The following is an 18,836-nucleotide window of genomic DNA, read 5'->3' on the forward strand; positions in this document are numbered from 1 at the left end:
CACACATTCACTTATTTATTTATTTTTTTGTCTCACTGTGTCACTTTTTGCGTGTTGTGTGTTCACAGGATTTGTCAGGATGCGGTAGCCCTTCTGGGTGTCCCTCCTGGCGGTCTAGGGGAGGTGTGTGTGGCCATTAGGTTCCGCACCTCCCTGCAAACACCCCGGGTACCCCTGCTTTGGCAGGGTACCTACCGTAATCGGCTCTGCGGGCAGATACCTTGGCCAACGCCAAGGGGGATGCCGGGAGCATTTGTGGTCCCCTAGTAGCTTTGGCGAAAAGGGACATCGAACCTGGAACCTCGCAGGTACCTTTTGGTCCGGAGGCGAAGGGTAAGGTTTGTTGGGGGGCCTCTCTCCTATCGGAGAAGGGCTTGCGATAGACCGCATCCTTTGTGCACGTTTTTTTTTAGTGTAACACGTTTGCACTTTTTCTTGCACTTTGGGTGAATCGAAAGCACGTTCCTCGGCTTAAAATAAAAAAAAAAAAAAAAAAAATCTGTTCTTATCAGTTTAATATCTGATACGTCCCCTATCTGGGGACCATATATTAAATGGATTTTTGAGAACGGGGGCCGATTTCGAAGCTTGCTTCCGTCGCCCTATGCATTGACCCGATATGGCAGTATCTTCGGGTACAGTGCACCACCCCCTTACAGGGTTAAAAAGAAAGATTCCTACTTTCATTGCTACCTGCTTGCTGGCTAGCCAGCTAGCCAGCCCTGTGGGCCTTGCTGCTGCTGCAGCCAAAAAACAAAAGGTGGTGCTGCTGCTGCTTCTGCTGCTTCTGCTTCTGCTTGTGTCTGGCCCCTGTTGGAGCGTCCAGGCACAGGACTTCTGCTGCTGCTGACTAAATGGCCTCCTTAATTGGATCATTTGAGTAGCCAGCACACCTGTGCAGGTAGGGCATGACATGATAGGCAGCTGCCTTGATAGCGGGTGGGTGCTGAATGTTCCTAATTGACAAAATAAGATTAATGCTTATGAAGAAATATAAAATCTCATCCCTTCCCCAATATCGCGCCACACCCCTACCCCTTAATTCCCTGGTTGAACTTGATGGACATATGTCTTTTTTCGACCGTACTAACTATGTAACTATGTAACATAACATGGGGGGGGGGGGGGGGGTCTCCTGGCTGTTCACACAGGTGTGTCATTGCTGTACATTGACCATGCATTGCTTCTGTGGTATTGCAAAGGCAAAGACAAATGCTTCCAGCCATCCATTGCACTAATGGATTGGTCATCAGCTGGCTGTCTATGTCCCGCATCAATATAGACCAAAGTACAGAGGGTTAGGCTATGCTATTGTGCACCTACCTGATGCATCAGAAGGTGCGAGGCCCTTGCTAAATTCTGTGCACAGACTTTGAGATCTATGCTTTAGACTGTATCTAAACCTGCTCCAACATGGACTGACATTCTGGCCTACTTTCAGCCGATGCGACTTGTCTGTCGCTGAACAGTCGCTTTTTATGTATTCAGCACCTATGTATAATGTTGTAAAAATGCTCTAGAAGCTAAAGTCGCAGAAATGTCACACATATTTGGCCTGCAACTTTCTGTGCGACAAATTCAGACAGGAAAAATCAGTATAAATCCTTAGAAAATTATCCCCCAGTGTCTCCATCTGCTGGCGGTATTGAATAAGCATTGCTGCACTGATGGGGTATGCATTAGACGAAAAAAAAGAAGAAAAAGAAGAATAATACGCCCAGAAAAGAGGCGAAAAGGAGAAAAACGTAAAAAAACGTGAAAAAAAAGTAAGAGGAAGAGAAGGGAAAAAAAGGTGGAAATGGGTTTAAAAGTGATTTCGGCGGAGAAATATATATATATATATATATATATATATATATATATATATATATATATATGCGCACACACACACATAGATATAAACGTATTCTCCGTTGAGATATTGCAGCCGCTGCTGTGTCCAGGCCCAGGAGCCTTAGCACTGTGCTGTGATGTCACTCAATACCACTGACATCACTAGGTGTAAACAACATCTCTCCTTTGCTGTGTATGTGACTATGGAGCTGTTTGGTGATGTCGTCTATTACGGCCTTCATAGAAGCAACAGGAGATTGTTGCATCCATCTTGAACCCTCAGAACTACAGTGCTATGATGTCACTCACTTCCACAGGCCTTGCAGAGTGTAAACAACAACAACCCAGCTTTGTTGTGTATGTAACCATAGGGATTTGTGATGTCACCTAGAACCTTCACAGCAGCGACAGCTTTATGAGGAGCATCAGCACTGCTCTGCCTGAGCAGAACCATCACCGCCATAGGTTGTCAAATAACCCGGATTTAACCCACACAGGTAAGTCCAATGGGGTGCAGGCATGTCCTCTATGCTTACAGCTTCCCGTGGGTGTTGGTTTGATACCGTTTGGGGACAGCCAAGGAGGCATCTGCAGGCAACAAAGGTAGGTGTGTGCTTGTGTGTGTGTTTCCTATGCAGATCCTAAGCCCAGTGTCACATGCAAGTAGGAGGAGTAAGAAGGGTTCCTGGCAAATCCGGGTTATGGATTGCATTTAAAAAGGCCCCGTGGGAGTGCAATGGGCCCCTGTCTTGCTGCTTAGCAATAATGGTATGGGTTTAGGTTCTGCTGTGTGTACTGGTGGTTGACTGCCCCCCAGCCCAGAGTGTGCATGGAAAATTGTCTGGCAGCCTCCCTGACAGCAAGCAGTGATAGTGCCCATGAAGGGGACCTTGTTGGGCCCGCCCCTTTCACGGTTATCGCTTCTCGGCCTTTTGGCTAAGATCAAGTGTAGTATCTGTTCTTATCAGTTTAATATCTGATACGTCCCCTATCTGGGGACCATATATTAAATGGATTTTTGAGAACGGGGGCCGATTTCGAAGCTTGCTTCCGTCGCCCTATGCATTGACCCGATATGGCAGTATCTTCGGGTACAGTGCACCACCCCCTTACAGGGTTAAAAAGAAAGATTCCTACTTTCATTGCTACCTGCTTGCTGGCTAGCCAGCTAGCCAGCCCTGTGGGCCTTGCTGCTGCTGCAGCCAAAAAACAAAAGGTGGTGCTGCTGCTGCTTCTGCTGCTTCTGCTTCTGCTTGTGTCTGGCCCCTGTTGGAGCGTCCAGGCACAGGACTTCTGCTGCTGCTGACTAAATGGCCTCCTTAATTGGATCATTTGAGTAGCCAGCACACCTGTGCAGGTAGGGCATGACATGATAGGCAGCTGCCTTGATAGCGGGTGGGTGCTGAATGTTCCTAATTGACAAAATAAGATTAATGCTTATGAAGAAATATAAAATCTCATCCCTTCCCCAATATCGCGCCACACCCCTACCCCTTAATTCCCTGGTTGAACTTGATGGACATATGTCTTTTTTCGACCGTACTAACTATGTAACTATGTAACATAACATGGGGGGGGGGGGGGTCTCCTGGCTGTTCACACAGGTGTGTCATTGCTGTACATTGACCATGCATTGCTTCTGTGGTATTGCAAAGGCAAAGACAAATGCTTCCAGCCATCCATTGCACTAATGGATTGGTCATCAGCTGGCTGTCTATGTCCCGCATCAATATAGACCAAAGTACAGAGGGTTAGGCTATGCTATTGTGCACCTACCTGATGCATCAGAAGGTGCGAGGCCCTTGCTAAATTCTGTGCACAGACTTTGAGATCTATACTTTAGACTGTATCTAAACCTGCTCCAACATGGACTGACATTCTGGCCTACTTTCAGCCGATGCGACTTGTCTGTCGCTGAACAGTCGCTTTTTATGTATTCAGCACCTATGTATAATGTTGTAAAAATGCTCTAGAAGCTAAAGTCGCAGAAATGTCACACATATTTGGCCTGCAACTTTCTGTGCGACAAATTCAGACAGGAAAAATCAGTATAAATCCTTAGAAAATTATCCCCCAGTGTCTCCATCTGCTGGCGGTATTGAATAAGCATTGCTGCACTGATGGGGTATGCATTAGACGAAAAAAAAGAAGAAAAAGAAGAATAATACGCCCAGAAAAGAGGCGAAAAGGAGAAAAACGTAAAAAAACGTGAAAAAAAAGTAAGAGGAAGAGAAGGGAAAAAAAGGTGGAAATGGGTTTAAAAGTGATTTCGGCGGAGAAATATATATATATATATATATATATATATATATATATATATGCGCACACACACACATAGATATAAACGTATTCTCCGTTGAGATATTGCAGCCGCTGCTGTGTCCAGGCCCAGGAGCCTTAGCACTGTGCTGTGATGTCACTCAATACCACTGACATCACTAGGTGTAAACAACATCTCTCCTTTGCTGTGTATGTGACTATGGAGCTGTTTGGTGATGTCGTCTATTACGGCCTTCATAGAAGCAACAGGAGATTGTTGCATCCATCTTGAACCCTCAGAACTACAGTGCTATGATGTCACTCACTTCCACAGGCCTTGCAGAGTGTAAACAACAACAACCCAGCTTTGTTGTGTATGTAACCATAGGGATTTGTGATGTCACCTAGAACCTTCACAGCAGCGACAGCTTTATGAGGAGCATCAGCACTGCTCTGCCTGAGCAGAACCATCACCGCCATAGGTTGTCAAATAACCCGGATTTAACCCACACAGGTAAGTCCAATGGGGTGCAGGCATGTCCTCTATGCTTACAGCTTCCCGTGGGTGTTGGTTTGATACCGTTTGGGGACAGCCAAGGAGGCATCTGCAGGCAACAAAGGTAGGTGTGTGCTTGTGTGTGTGTTTCCTATGCAGATCCTAAGCCCAGTGTCACATGCAAGTAGGAGGAGTAAGAAGGGTTCCTGGCAAATCCGGGTTATGGATTGCATTTAAAAAGGCCCCGTGGGAGTGCAATGGGCCCCTGTCTTGCTGCTTAGCAATAATGGTATGGGTTTAGGTTCTGCTGTGTGTACTGGTGGTTGACTGCCCCCCAGCCCAGAGTGTGCATGGAAAATTGTCTGGCAGCCTCCCTGACAGCAAGCAGTGATAGTGCCCATGAAGGGGACCTTGTTGGGCCCGCCCCTTTCACGGTTATCGCTTCTCGGCCTTTTGGCTAAGATCAAGTGTAGTATCTGTTCTTATCAGTTTAATATCTGATACGTCCCCTATCTGGGGACCATATATTAAATGGATTTTTGAGAACGGGGGCCGATTTCGAAGCTTGCTTCCGTCGCCCTATGCATTGACCCGATATGGCAGTATCTTCGGGTACAGTGCACCACCCCCTTACAGGGTTAAAAAGAAAGATTCCTACTTTCATTGCTACCTGCTTGCTGGCTAGCCAGCTAGCCAGCCCTGTGGGCCTTGCTGCTGCTGCAGCCAAAAAACAAAAGGTGGTGCTGCTGCTGCTTCTGCTGCTTCTGCTTCTGCTTGTGTCTGGCCCCTGTTGGAGCGTCCAGGCACAGGACTTCTGCTGCTGCTGACTAAATGGCCTCCTTAATTGGATCATTTGAGTAGCCAGCACACCTGTGCAGGTAGGGCATGACATGATAGGCAGCTGCCTTGATAGCGGGTGGGTGCTGAATGTTCCTAATTGACAAAATAAGATTAATGCTTATGAAGAAATATAAAATCTCATCCCTTCCCCAATATCGCGCCACACCCCTACCCCTTAATTCCCTGGTTGAACTTGATGGACATATGTCTTTTTTCGACCGTACTAACTATGTAACTATGTAACATAACATGGGGGGGGGGGGGGTCTCCTGGCTGTTCACACAGGTGTGTCATTGCTGTACATTGACCATGCATTGCTTCTGTGGTATTGCAAAGGCAAAGACAAATGCTTCCAGCCATCCATTGCACTAATGGATTGGTCATCAGCTGGCTGTCTATGTCCCGCATCAATATAGACCAAAGTACAGAGGGTTAGGCTATGCTATTGTGCACCTACCTGATGCATCAGAAGGTGCGAGGCCCTTGCTAAATTCTGTGCACAGACTTTGAGATCTATGCTTTAGACTGTATCTAAACCTGCTCCAACATGGACTGACATTCTGGCCTACTTTCAGCCGATGCGACTTGTCTGTCGCTGAACAGTCGCTTTTTATGTATTCAGCACCTATGTATAATGTTGTAAAAATGCTCTAGAAGCTAAAGTCGCAGAAATGTCACACATATTTGGCCTGCAACTTTCTGTGCGACAAATTCAGACAGGAAAAATCAGTATAAATCCTTAGAAAATTATCCCCCAGTGTCTCCATCTGCTGGCGGTATTGAATAAGCATTGCTGCACTGATGGGGTATGCATTAGACGAAAAAAAAGAAGAAAAAGAAGAATAATACGCCCAGAAAAGAGGCGAAAAGGAGAAAAACGTAAAAAAACGTGAAAAAAAAGTAAGAGGAAGAGAAGGGAAAAAAAGGTGGAAATGGGTTTAAAAGTGATTTCGGCTGAGAAATATATATATATATATATATATATATATATATATATATATATATGCGCACACACACACATAGATATAAACGTATTCTCCGTTGAGATATTGCAGCCGCTGCTGTGTCCAGGCCCAGGAGCCTTAGCACTGTGCTGTGATGTCACTCAATACCACTGACATCACTAGGTGTAAACAACATCTCTCCTTTGCTGTGTATGTGACTATGGAGCTGTTTGGTGATGTCGTCTATTACGGCCTTCATAGAAGCAACAGGAGATTGTTGCATCCATCTTGAACCCTCAGAACTACAGTGCTATGATGTCACTCACTTCCACAGGCCTTGCAGAGTGTAAACAACAACAACCCAGCTTTGTTGTGTATGTAACCATAGGGATTTGTGATGTCACCTAGAACCTTCACAGCAGCGACAGCTTTATGAGGAGCATCAGCACTGCTCTGCCTGAGCAGAACCATCACCGCCATAGGTTGTCAAATAACCCGGATTTAACCCACACAGGTAAGTCCAATGGGGTGCAGGCATGTCCTCTATGCTTACAGCTTCCCGTGGGTGTTGGTTTGATACCGTTTGGGGACAGCCAAGGAGGCATCTGCAGGCAACAAAGGTAGGTGTGTGCTTGTGTGTGTGTTTCCTATGCAGATCCTAAGCCCAGTGTCACATGCAAGTAGGAGGAGTAAGAAGGGTTCCTGGCAAATCCGGGTTATGGATTGCATTTAAAAAGGCCCCGTGGGAGTGCAATGGGCCCCTGTCTTGCTGCTTAGCAATAATGGTATGGGTTTAGGTTCTGCTGTGTGTACTGGTGGTTGACTGCCCCCCAGCCCAGAGTGTGCATGGAAAATTGTCTGGCAGCCTCCCTGACAGCAAGCAGTGATAGTGCCCATGAAGGGGACCTTGTTGGGCCCGCCCCTTTCACGGTTATCGCTTCTCGGCCTTTTGGCTAAGATCAAGTGTAGTATCTGTTCTTATCAGTTTAATATCTGATACGTCCCCTATCTGGGGACCATATATTAAATGGATTTTTGAGAACGGGGGCCGATTTCGAAGCTTGCTTCCGTCGCCCTATGCATTGACCCGATATGGCAGTATCTTCGGGTACAGTGCACCACCCCCTTACAGGGTTAAAAAGAAAGATTCCTACTTTCATTGCTACCTGCTTGCTGGCTAGCCAGCTAGCCAGCCCTGTGGGCCTTGCTGCTGCTGCAGCCAAAAAACAAAAGGTGCTGCTGCTGCTTCTGCTGCTTCTGCTTCTGCTTGTGTCTGGCCCCTGTTGGAGCGTCCAGGCACAGGACTTCTGCTGCTGCTGACTAAATGGCCTCCTTAATTGGATCATTTGAGTAGCCAGCACACCTGTGCAGGTAGGGCATGACATGATAGGCAGCTGCCTTGATAGCGGGTGGGTGCTGAATGTTCCTAATTGACAAAATAAGATTAATGCTTATGAAGAAATATAAAATCTCATCCCTTCCCCAATATCGCGCCACACCCCTACCCCTTAATTCCCTGGTTGAACTTGATGGACATATGTCTTTTTTCGACCGTACTAACTATGTAACTATGTAACATAACATGGGGGGGGGGGGTCTCCTGGCTGTTCACACAGGTGTGTCATTGCTGTACATTGACCATGCATTGCTTCTGTGGTATTGCAAAGGCAAAGACAAATGCTTCCAGCCATCCATTGCACTAATGGATTGGTCATCAGCTGGCTGTCTATGTCCCGCATCAATATAGACCAAAGTACAGAGGGTTAGGCTATGCTATTGTGCACCTACCTGATGCATCAGAAGGTGCGAGGCCCTTGCTAAATTCTGTGCACAGACTTTGAGATCTATGCTTTAGACTGTATCTAAACCTGCTCCAACATGGACTGACATTCTGGCCTACTTTCAGCCGATGCGACTTGTCTGTCGCTGAACAGTCGCTTTTTATGTATTCAGCACCTATGTATAATGTTGTAAAAATGCTCTAGAAGCTAAAGTCGCAGAAATGTCACACATATTTGGCCTGCAACTTTCTGTGCGACAAATTCAGACAGGAAAAATCAGTATAAATCCTTAGAAAATTATCCCCCAGTGTCTCCATCTGCTGGCGGTATTGAATAAGCATTGCTGCACTGATGGGGTATGCATTAGACGAAAAAAAAGAAGAAAAAGAAGAATAATACGCCCAGAAAAGAGGCGAAAAGGAGAAAAACGTAAAAAAACGTGAAAAAAAAGTAAGAGGAAGAGAAGGGAAAAAAAGGTGGAAATGGGTTTAAAAGTGATTTCGGCGGAGAAATATATATATATATATATATATATATATATATATATATATATATATATATGCGCACACACACACATAGATATAAACGTATTCTCCGTTGAGATATTGCAGCCGCTGCTGTGTCCAGGCCCAGGAGCCTTAGCACTGTGCTGTGATGTCACTCAATACCACTGACATCACTAGGTGTAAACAACATCTCTCCTTTGCTGTGTATGTGACTATGGAGCTGTTTGGTGATGTCGTCTATTACGGCCTTCATAGAAGCAACAGGAGATTGTTGCATCCATCTTGAACCCTCAGAACTACAGTGCTATGATGTCACTCACTTCCACAGGCCTTGCAGAGTGTAAACAACAACAACCCAGCTTTGTTGTGTATGTAACCATAGGGATTTGTGATGTCACCTAGAACCTTCACAGCAGCGACAGCTTTATGAGGAGCATCAGCACTGCTCTGCCTGAGCAGAACCATCACCGCCATAGGTTGTCAAATAACCCGGATTTAACCCACACAGGTAAGTCCAATGGGGTGCAGGCATGTCCTCTATGCTTACAGCTTCCCGTGGGTGTTGGTTTTATACCGTTTGGGGACAGCCAAGGAGGCATCTGCAGGCAACAAAGGTAGGTGTGTGCTTGTGTGTGTGTTTCCTATGCAGATCCTAAGCCCAGTGTCACATGCAAGTAGGAGGAGTAAGAAGGGTTCCTGGCAAATCCGGGTTATGGATTGCATTTAAAAAGGCCCCGTGGGAGTGCAATAGGCCCCTGTCTTGCTGCTTAGCAATAATGGTATGGGTTTAGGTTCTGCTGTGTGTACTGGTGGTTGACTGCCCCCCAGCCCAGAGTGTGCATGGAAAATTGTCTGGCAGCCTCCCTGACAGCAAGCAGTGATAGTGCCCATGAAGGGGACCTTGTTGGGCCCGCCCCTTTCACGGTTATCGCTTCTCGGCCTTTTGGCTAAGATCAAGTGTAGTATCTGTTCTTATCAGTTTAATATCTGATACGTCCCCTATCTGGGGACCATATATTAAATGGATTTTTGAGAACGGGGGCCGATTTCGAAGCTTGCTTCCGTCGCCCTATGCATTGACCCGATATGGCAGTATCTTCGGGTACAGTGCACCACCCCCTTACAGGGTTAAAAAGAAAGATTCCTACTTTCATTGCTACCTGCTTGCTGGCTAGCCAGCTAGCCAGCCCTGTGGGCCTTGCTGCTGCTGCAGCCAAAAAACAAAAGGTGGTGCTGCTGCTGCTTCTGCTGCTTCTGCTTCTGCTTGTGTCTGGCCCCTGTTGGAGCGTCCAGGCACAGGACTTCTGCTGCTGCTGACTAAATGGCCTCCTTAATTGGATCATTTGAGTAGCCAGCACACCTGTGCAGGTAGGGCATGACATGATAGGCAGCTGCCTTGATAGCGGGTGGGTGCTGAATGTTCCTAATTGACAAAATAAGATTAATGCTTATGAAGAAATATAAAATCTCATCCCTTCCCCAATATCGCGCCACACCCCTACCCCTTAATTCCCTGGTTGAACTTGATGGACATATGTCTTTTTTCGACCGTACTAACTATGTAACTATGTAACATAACATGGGGGGGGGGGGGTCTCCTGGCTGTTCACACAGGTGTGTCATTGCTGTACATTGACCATGCATTGCTTCTGTGGTATTGCAAAGGCAAAGACAAATGCTTCCAGCCATCCATTGCACTAATGGATTGGTCATCAGCTGGCTGTCTATGTCCCGCATCAATATAGACCAAAGTACAGAGGGTTAGGCTATGCTATTGTGCACCTACCTGATGCATCAGAAGGTGCGAGGCCCTTGCTAAATTCTGTGCACAGACTTTGAGATCTATGCTTTAGACTGTATCTAAACCTGCTCCAACATGGACTGACATTCTGGCCTACTTTCAGCCGATGCGACTTGTCTGTCGCTGAACAGTCGCTTTTTATGTATTCAGCACCTATGTATAATGTTGTAAAAATGCTCTAGAAGCTAAAGTCGCAGAAATGTCACACATATTTGGCCTGCAACTTTCTGTGCGACAAATTCAGACAGGAAAAATCAGTATAAATCCTTAGAAAATTATCCCCCAGTGTCTCCATCTGCTGGCGGTATTGAATAAGCATTGCTGCACTGATGGGGTATGCATTAGACGAAAAAAAAGAAGAAAAAGAAGAATAATACGCCCAGAAAAGAGGCGAAAAGGAGAAAAACGTAAAAAAACGTGAAAAAAAAGTAAGAGGAAGAGAAGGGAAAAAAAGGTGGAAATGGGTTTAAAAGTGATTTCGGCGGAGAAATATATATATATATATATATATATATATATATATATATATATGCGCACACACACACATAGATATAAACGTATTCTCCGTTGAGATATTGCAGCCGCTGCTGTGTCCAGGCCCAGGAGCCTTAGCACTGTGCTGTGATGTCACTCAATACCACTGACATCACTAGGTGTAAACAACATCTCTCCTTTGCTGTGTATGTGACTATGGAGCTGTTTGGTGATGTCGTCTATTACGGCCTTCATAGAAGCAACAGGAGATTGTTGCATCCATCTTGAACCCTCAGAACTACAGTGCTATGATGTCACTCACTTCCACAGGCCTTGCAGAGTGTAAACAACAACAACCCAGCTTTGTTGTGTATGTAACCATAGGGATTTGTGATGTCACCTAGAACCTTCACAGCAGCGACAGCTTTATGAGGAGCATCAGCACTGCTCTGCCTGAGCAGAACCATCACCGCCATAGGTTGTCAAATAACCCGGATTTAACCCACACAGGTAAGTCCAATGGGGTGCAGGCATGTCCTCTATGCTTACAGCTTCCCGTGGGTGTTGGTTTGATACCGTTTGGGGACAGCCAAGGAGGCATCTGCAGGCAACAAAGGTAGGTGTGTGCTTGTGTGTGTGTTTCCTATGCAGATCCTAAGCCCAGTGTCACATGCAAGTAGGAGGAGTAAGAAGGGTTCCTGGCAAATCCGGGTTATGGATTGCATTTAAAAAGGCCCCGTGGGAGTGCAATGGGCCCCTGTCTTGCTGCTTAGCAATAATGGTATGGGTTTAGGTTCTGCTGTGTGTACTGGTGGTTGACTGCCCCCCAGCCCAGAGTGTGCATGGAAAATTGTCTGGCAGCCTCCCTGACAGCAAGCAGTGATAGTGCCCATGAAGGGGACCTTGTTGGGCCCGCCCCTTTCACGGTTATCGCTTCTCGGCCTTTTGGCTAAGATCAAGTGTAGTATCTGTTCTTATCAGTTTAATATCTGATACGTCCCCTATCTGGGGACCATATATTAAATGGATTTTTGAGAACGGGGGCCGATTTCGAAGCTTGCTTCCGTCGCCCTATGCATTGACCCGATATGGCAGTATCTTCGGGTACAGTGCACCACCCCCTTACAGGGTTAAAAAGAAAGATTCCTACTTTCATTGCTACCTGCTTGCTGGCTAGCCAGCTAGCCAGCCCTGTGGGCCTTGCTGCTGCTGCAGCCAAAAAACAAAAGGTGGTGCTGCTGCTGCTTCTGCTGCTTCTGCTTCTGCTTGTGTCTGGCCCCTGTTGGAGCGTCCAGGCACAGGACTTCTGCTGCTGCTGACTAAATGGCCTCCTTAATTGGATCATTTGAGTAGCCAGCACACCTGTGCAGGTAGGGCATGACATGATAGGCAGCTGCCTTGATAGCGGGTGGGTGCTGAATGTTCCTAATTGACAAAATAAGATTAATGCTTATGAAGAAATATAAAATCTCATCCCTTCCCCAATATCGCGCCACACCCCTACCCCTTAATTCCCTGGTTGAACTTGATGGACATATGTCTTTTTTCGACCGTACTAACTATGTAACTATGTAACATAACATGGGGGGGGGGGGGGGTCTCCTGGCTGTTCACACAGGTGTGTCATTGCTGTACATTGACCATGCATTGCTTCTGTGGTATTGCAAAGGCAAAGACAAATGCTTCCAGCCATCCATTGCACTAATGGATTGGTCATCAGCTGGCTGTCTATGTCCCGCATCAATATAGACCAAAGTACAGAGGGTTAGGCTATGCTATTGTGCACCTACCTGATGCATCAGAAGGTGCGAGGCCCTTGCTAAATTCTGTGCACAGACTTTGAGATCTATGCTTTAGACTGTATCTAAACCTGCTCCAACATGGACTGACATTCTGGCCTACTTTCAGCCGATGCGACTTGTCTGTCGCTGAACAGTCGCTTTTTATGTATTCAGCACCTATGTATAATGTTGTAAAAATGCTCTAGAAGCTAAAGTCGCAGAAATGTCACACATATTTGGCCTGCAACTTTCTGTGCGACAAATTCAGACAGGAAAAATCAGTATAAATCCTTAGAAAATTATCCCCCAGTGTCTCCATCTGCTGGCGGTATTGAATAAGCATTGCTGCACTGATGGGGTATGCATTAGACGAAAAAAAAGAAGAAAAAGAAGAATAATACGCCCAGAAAAGAGGCGAAAAGGAGAAAAACGTAAAAAAACGTGAAAAAAAAGTAAGAGGAAGAGAAGGGAAAAAAAGGTGGAAATGGGTTTAAAAGTGATTTCGGCGGAGAAATATATATATATATATATATATATATATATATATATATATATATATGCGCACACACACACATAGATATAAACGTATTCTCCGTTGAGATATTGCAGCCGCTGCTGTGTCCAGGCCCAGGAGCCTTAGCACTGTGCTGTGATGTCACTCAATACCACTGACATCACTAGGTGTAAACAACATCTCTCCTTTGCTGTGTATGTGACTATGGAGCTGTTTGGTGATGTCGTCTATTACGGCCTTCATAGAAGCAACAGGAGATTGTTGCATCCATCTTGAACCCTCAGAACTACAGTGCTATGATGTCACTCACTTCCACAGGCCTTGCAGAGTGTAAACAACAACAACCCAGCTTTGTTGTGTATGTAACCATAGGGATTTGTGATGTCACCTAGAACCTTCACAGCAGCGACAGCTTTATGAGGAGCATCAGCACTGCTCTGCCTGAGCAGAACCATCACCGCCATAGGTTGTCAAATAACCCGGATTTAACCCACACAGGTAAGTCCAATGGGGTGCAGGCATGTCCTCTATGCTTACAGCTTCCCGTGGGTGTTGGTTTGATACCGTTTGGGGACAGCCAAGGAGGCATCTGCAGGCAACAAAGGTAGGTGTGTGCTTGTGTGTGTGTTTCCTATGCAGATCCTAAGCCCAGTGTCACATGCAAGTAGGAGGAGTAAGAAGGGTTCCTGGCAAATCCGGGTTATGGATTGCATTTAAAAAGGCCCCGTGGGAGTGCAATGGGCCCCTGTCTTGCTGCTTAGCAATAATGGTATGGGTTTAGGTTCTGCTGTGTGTACTGGTGGTTGACTGCCCCCCAGCCCAGAGTGTGCATGGAAAATTGTCTGGCAGCCTCCCTGACAGCAAGCAGTGATAGTGCCCATGAAGGGGACCTTGTTGGGCCCGCCCCTTTCACGGTTATCGCTTCTCGGCCTTTTGGCTAAGATCTTGTATCTTGTCAAGGGGCTCTGAGTTCGTCGAACCTTCGGCCTTGAGGCATCGGCGGTTTTTTAGCCGTCTTAAGCCTCATGCTGCTATAGGAGGAGGACTTACAAAGAACGGGAAGGCGATCCCCCATGGCGACCCTTAGGTTTGCTGCGCATACTGAAACTCGGATTAAGAACACCTTCCGTATTGAAGTGGATGAGGAGAAAAAGGAGAAGATGACTTTGGAATTTTTTGTCAAGAGAATTATGCTGGATTTATTGCACATTCAGAGAGAAGATGTGTTTTGCCTAAAAGACCCAGGTAAAGGACTTTTCATTCTTACCTTGACTTCCGCATCTGCATGTGACCATATGTTTGAGAAAGTTCGGGAGCTTGCCAATGAGGAGGATATGAAAGGACTTGTTTTCATTGCTCTATATTCTAATGGCGATGTTCCACTGGTGGTTACTATGCACGATCCATACGTGGATATAAGAGACATTGTCTTATTTTTAAACCAATATTGTGCGGAAGTCAAATACTCTCATAAAATAATGAATGCAATGGACTTTTGGACTGGAAAGCATAAGTTTGCTGTTAAGTTCAGAGAAGATGTGAGAGGAATTGGAGGTCTGTGTCGCCCACCTGCAAATTTTTTAATTGGGCGTAAACGTGGCTATTTATTCTACCCTGGGATGCCGTATTATTGCAGGAAATGCCATGAATATGGTCATACACAAGAATCTTGCAAAGAGGAAGTGGTTATTTGCAAAAGATGTGGCCAAAAAGGCCACACCACTTTGGACTGTCAAAATGAGATTCTGTGTAATGTGTGTAAGCAGAAAGGACACGCTTTTAAGGATTGTCCTCAACGCTCCTGGGCCAATATTGTGGCTACGTCGGCTGGTCCCTCGATGAGGAAGAGCTCCATGGATGCTGTGCCTGTGCCTAAGACCCACACCCTGAAAGTGATGCCTGAGTCTTCTGCTACCGGAATTCCTGTGATACCTGCTGTGGCTCATGTCTCCAAAAGCATTGTGTCCCCGGGGAAGGTCGTGGGACCTGAGACAGAAGTGAGGGGTTCTCCTCTCATGGAAGTTGAGGGTCCTGGACCGCCCAGAAGGGATACAGAGGAGATGGATGTAGAAGAACGGCGAAAGAGGAAAAGCAGAGACCGGAAAGAGGAAAAGGGCCTTAACATCAAAAGGAGTGGTCGAGTTAGTGCGGACGAGGGGAATGTGGAGATTGTCTGCCAAAAGGTTATAACAGCATCCGACCCTGTTAATATTGAGGAATTTGTGTCACCACCTGCAGATTGGGGTTCTTTGTCTGAGGATAATGAATGACCCAGGAGCTACCAAGTGTTAATATCTCCTCCTTCAATGTGAGGAGTTTGAAGAGCCCGGAGAGGAGGGCTGCTTTATTCTCTTTCTTGTCTTCTTTGCCTACAGACATTTTATTTTTACAGGAATGTGCCATTGATTATGATATCAATTATTCATCTTTGAGATCTGAATGGACTCTTGGCCCGTCTGTGTGGTCAGGGGATAATGAGAGGAAAGTGACTGGTGTTGGCATACTGTTCAAGAGCAGTGAGTATAAAGTTACCTCCTTCACAGACATTGTACCCGGTAGAGCCCTGCTCGTTCATATTATTTATAATGACATGAATATGAGACTTTTAAATGTATATGCCTCTCCAGATAAGGATGAAAGATCTGATTTATTAGAGAAAATTCAGTTTTATTTACCGGGTTCATCCCCGCTTATCATCGCTGGTGATTTTAATTGTATAATGGCAGGAGAGGAGCGGGCTGGAGGATCTGAACAAAGGAAAGATAAGACTGAAAAACAACTAAAGGATTTTATAGTTGATTTTAATTTAAAAGATTTGTGGAGAACCTCTTTCCCTAATGACCCTGGGTATACCTGGGGGAATAGCCTTTATATGTCAAGGATTGATTATATTTTTGCTTCTGGATTTGCATTTTATGGGAATATGCAATTGACTTCTACCTTTTTTTCAGATCATAAGATTTTATCTGCTACATGTAAGTTTGATGGGGTTTGCAGAGCCAAAGGAGTCTGGCGTCTGAATGTCTCTTTGCTTGAAGATGAAGAAATTAAATGTAATTTTATCTATCTTTTTAAAAAATTGCAGAACTCAAGGACTAATTTTAATTCTCTTTTAGCATGGTGGGAATTCTGCAAGGTAAAATTTAAAGAGTATTTTATTAAGATGGGTGTTAAAAAAACAAAAGAGAAATTGAAATGGTATAGAGATCTTAACACAAAACTACAAACCTATTATCAACTCAAAGAGCTGGGTGTATATGTAGACGATCTGATTTTAAGTGTTAAAAGTGATATTCAGAAGGCTATAACTAACAAAGGGAAAGAAATAATTTTTAACTCCAAAGTTGAATGTAAAGAGAAGGATGAAAAGTGTACAAGATTCTTTTTTAAAAAGGTAATGGAAACAAAAAAGTTAATGATTAACATTGAGGATGAAACTACTAATGTAGGAATGTTATCCAAAGCTAAATCCTTTTATCAAGATCTGTTTAATGAGAAACCCATTGATATATCTGCTGCTAATTTTCTCCTAAGCACTTTAGATTGTGGTTTAAGTAAGGAGGACCAAGATGCACTTTGCACAGAAGTAAGATGCCAAGAATTAGAAATTGCTGCTAAAAGTTTATCCACAGGTAAAACACCAGGTTCTGATGGACTTCCTGTAGAGTTTTATAAAACCTTTTGGGAAATTTTTAAAGATGATTTGCTTAATATTTTTAAGGAGGCTTTTAATTCTGATGTTCTACCTTTATCTTGGAGGAGTGGTATAGTGTCTCTGATCCCCAAAAAGGGGGATAGGAACAGCTTAGAAAATTGGAGACCAATTACGCTTCTTAATGTTGATTATAAGATTATGTCAAAAATTTTTGTTAACAGAATGAAGCCGTTTTTGTACAAGGTCATCCATGTGGATCAGGTATGTGGTGTCCCAGGAAGGAGTGTAGCTGAACCTTTAAATGCTATTAGGGACGTCATATGGTATCAGCAAGAGCGGAATCAAAATCTAGCCATTCTATCTCTAGATTTTCATAAAGCGTTCGATAGAGTATCACATTGTTTTTTATGGATGGTTTTACAACGCATGGGTTTTCCTAACATATTTATTAAGCAAATTGCTCTCTTATATAAAGGTTCTTTTAGCAGGATTTTAATAAATGGTTTCCTTACAGATTTTATTAATTTATCATCAGGGGTAAAGCAAGGCTGCCCTCTGTCTCCTATACTGTTTATATGTGCAATAGAACCTCTGTTAAACTTAATAAGGAATGATAAAATAATAAAAGGAGTGCCAGTTCCTGGAGGTAATAATGCCACCCTTAAAGTGTGTGGCTATATGGATGATATTAATGTTTTTTGTGAAAGTGCCTTCTCTTTACAAAGAGTTGTTGATGTTACTGATTTCTTTTGTAAAGCTTCTGCTTTTAAACTTAATTTATCTAAATGTGACTGTTTTTATATAGGTAAATGGGAAAACGTGCAAATACCAAACCTAAAATTACAGTCAGAAAAAATAAAAATCCTTGGAGTCATCTTTGATAAAAATAACAATGGTGAGGAAAGTTGGCTAATGGTAAAAGAAAAGGTAAAGAAAAAGGTAGACTTTTGGTCCCTAAGGAAATTATCCTTAGAAGGTAAAATTTTGGTGATTAAGGCTATGCTAATACCCATTATGCTCTATTTAAATATGATTTATCCTCCTAATGAACTTATGTCTAGGCAACTTCAGAGGATTCTCTTTGAGTTTCTATGGAGTTCTAAAGCAGAAAAATTAAAAAGAGATACTATGTATAAGTCACAAAAAAATGGAGGAAAACAGGTTCCCTGTATTAGAAAATTTTTATACTTAAGGTTTTTTAGTTGGTGTTTTAGGGGACTTTTTATGAAAAGTGTATGGTCCTGTTTTTTAAAGTACTCTGCGGGACATATTTTTAGAAAAAGAGAATGGGTGTTTTTATCATTATCTTCTCCTGTACTTTTAACTCCGCCTAAACATTATGCCATCTTAGAAAAAATTATACGTATGTATAACCTTAAAGACTTTGACTTGTTAACCTTGAGGGATGCTCGCAAGATAGAAGTACAGTTAAATTTGCAAGAAGAAATATGTATGGTCTCTAATTTTTCTTATAATAGGTGTGTACAAATATGGAAAAAGGTAAACGAGCCATATCTTTTTAATGAGCACAAGGATTTAGCATGGATGATTATCCATGAGTGTCTTCCGGTAAGATTTTTCCAATATAGAAGAGGTCTAAATGCTGTATGTGTCTGTCCCCGGGATAATTGCAATATAGATGAAACTGTTTTGCACCTTTTCTGGAATTGTTATTTTGCACAAAAGGTTTTTAGACTAATTGGTTCTTTATTGAAATTCCTAACAGGTCTAAAAGTTTTAAATCATGAAGTTGTTTTATATGGCAAAAGTGATGGAGTTATGAAAGAAAAAGAGAGAATTTTGTGGATTTTTATCAACTGTACAAAAAATGTATTATGGAAAGTTCGTAATATCCTTGTCTTCAAAAGAGATTTTATTTGTGAAAAAGAATGTTTGAAGATGATATACAGTGAAGTTTACTTGTACTATTTAATTGATAAAAAGAGATATGG

At 43.9% G+C, this 18,836-nt stretch overlaps 5 non-coding genes and 1 pseudogene across 5 annotated transcripts; all 6 read left to right on the forward strand.

The window, feature by feature from the left end:
* Positions 1 to 427: 427 nt before the first annotated feature.
* Positions 428 to 651, forward strand: LOC130311786 (U2 spliceosomal RNA; annotated as a pseudogene).
* Positions 652 to 2,749: 2,098 nt separating this feature from the next.
* On the forward strand, positions 2,750 to 2,940 carry LOC130311765 (U2 spliceosomal RNA). The gene has a single exon (XR_008860056.1). It is a non-coding gene; the product is annotated as a U2 spliceosomal RNA (small nuclear RNA).
* A 2,085-nt stretch (positions 2,941 to 5,025) lies between these two features.
* Positions 5,026 to 5,216, forward strand: LOC130311766 (U2 spliceosomal RNA). Its single transcript, XR_008860057.1, has one exon. It is a non-coding gene; the product is annotated as a U2 spliceosomal RNA (small nuclear RNA).
* Positions 5,217 to 7,305: 2,089 nt separating this feature from the next.
* Positions 7,306 to 7,496, forward strand: LOC130311767 (U2 spliceosomal RNA). The gene has a single exon (XR_008860058.1). It is a non-coding gene; the product is annotated as a U2 spliceosomal RNA (small nuclear RNA).
* A 2,090-nt stretch (positions 7,497 to 9,586) lies between these two features.
* LOC130311768 (U2 spliceosomal RNA) lies at positions 9,587 to 9,777 on the forward strand. The gene has a single exon (XR_008860059.1). It is a non-coding gene; the product is annotated as a U2 spliceosomal RNA (small nuclear RNA).
* A 2,086-nt stretch (positions 9,778 to 11,863) lies between these two features.
* Positions 11,864 to 12,054, forward strand: LOC130311769 (U2 spliceosomal RNA). The gene has a single exon (XR_008860060.1). It is a non-coding gene; the product is annotated as a U2 spliceosomal RNA (small nuclear RNA).
* Positions 12,055 to 18,836: the final 6,782 nt, after the last annotated feature.

Source organism: Hyla sarda, unplaced genomic scaffold (assembly GCF_029499605.1).
Source record: "Hyla sarda isolate aHylSar1 unplaced genomic scaffold, aHylSar1.hap1 scaffold_1671, whole genome shotgun sequence".
Classification (NCBI taxonomy): Eukaryota; Metazoa; Chordata; class Amphibia; order Anura; family Hylidae; genus Hyla; species Hyla sarda.